Source organism: Octopus bimaculoides, chromosome 30 (assembly GCF_001194135.2).
Source record: "Octopus bimaculoides isolate UCB-OBI-ISO-001 chromosome 30, ASM119413v2, whole genome shotgun sequence".
Taxonomy (NCBI): Eukaryota; Metazoa; Mollusca; class Cephalopoda; order Octopoda; family Octopodidae; genus Octopus; species Octopus bimaculoides.
This window is the reverse complement of record NC_069010.1, coordinates 3393225-3395100: the sequence shown is the minus strand read 5'-3', so window position 1 is coordinate 3395100 and position 1876 is coordinate 3393225.

Below are 1876 nucleotides of genomic sequence, written 5' to 3'. Positions count from 1 at the left end.
TCTATGTCCAAAGGTGCTCCAGCTATGGCCATCCTGTCTTCTATTCAGACATCGTGTATCTAGGACTACATTATCTAATGTGTCCTTCCATGTTCTTTAACTCTATGTCAGCTTTGATCCAGTAGGCCTATGATCAAAGATGTTCCAGCCATGACCATCCTGTCTTCTATTCAGACATCGTGTATCTAGGACTACATTATCTAATGTGTCCTTCCTTGTTGTTTAACTCTATGTCAGCTTTGATCCAGTAGGCCTATGATCAAAGATGTTCCAGCCATGACCATCCTGTCTTCTATTCAGACATAGTGTACCTCGGACTACATTATCTAATATGTCCTTCCTTGTTATTGTTTTTTTAGCCCCAGGTCAGTTCTGATCCAGCAGACCTATGATCAAAGGTGTTCTAGTTATGACCATCCTGTCCTTTATTCAGGCATAGTGTACCTAGGACTACATCATCTAATGTATACTTCCTTGTTTAAAATAGTACGATGTGATTTGAAGAAGGCATGTGTTGCTATTTCTAACAGTTTGAGCGACCACATTGTGGTCTCCTTTTTATAAAGAAACTTTCTGACAGACCTTCCTTCCTTCCTTCCTTCACACCCTCCAGCCCACTAAAACCCAGTGATCCGGAGACTGGACCTTGCTAGAAACCCCTAACGACAACACTATTGGTCACCAATAACGATTTAAAATAGATAAATACTCCCAAGACCCCCTCCCCCACACATACATCCTGCCAACCATCCCAACATCCCTAAGACAGACCCCCCTCATCGCTAAAATCCAACGCACAACCCCAGTTATGTATAAACTCCTACATTTTGTTCACTGATCCTATATTAAACTTTGACCCCTTATGCCATATTTCCAGACCATTAATCTCATAATTAATCCATTAATCCCTGTCTGTAAATAACCCCAAATTCCCTGTTCCCTGAAGCCACATTGAACTTTATTCCATATGTAAACCCTATTTCTTGTCTGAAATCTCACATTAAATCTTTATCCCTATCCCAGTCCTTAATCCCATATTAAATGGGATTTATATATGGATAGGGACTTAATATCCCTGTCTATACATAAATGCCTATCTCCAGGAACCTAATCCATATAAACCTTGATCTCCAGACCCTTAATCTATCTCAAGACTTCTAATCCATACATAAACCTGTCTCCAAGGCCCTAATCCACACATAAGCCTCTATAATCCTCAGTTTCCTGATCCATTCATAAATCTAGCTACCATAACCTTGAGCCATACACAAACTCCTACAATTCCCCTGTCCCCTGATCCATGTATAATCTCCCATCTCTTGACTGTATGTAAACACTGGTCTCTAGAACCTTAATCCATTCCTAAACCCTTGTCTCCAGGCCCCTAATCATGCATAAACCTATATTATCCCCAATCCCTGATCCATACATAAACCTTGATCTCCAGACCTATCTCTTCTCCCTATAAACCCCCAGTTCCCTAATTTGTAAGTGAACCTGTCTCTCCAGGGGTCTAATCCTGCCCTAATCCGAAGTATTTAATCCCAGTCTAGTAATGCCACATATAAACAATGGATCTTGATGAAATCCTATCTTTTTCTGTTCCCTGCTCCTTTTTTTTTTTTTTTTTTTTTTTTTTTCCGAACGAAAAAAAAAGTTCTGATGTTTCCAAGGGACACAATTTTTATCGTCTAGGAAACAACAGCAACAGCAACTATCACAAGAACAATTACATTAAGACAAAACCTCCATCACCATTCCCATCAACGCAACTATCTTCGCAACTACTAGTCACCACTTCCACCACCACCACCACCACCACCAACCATAACATTAACAACTACAACATTAGCAACAACAACACCACCACCACCAC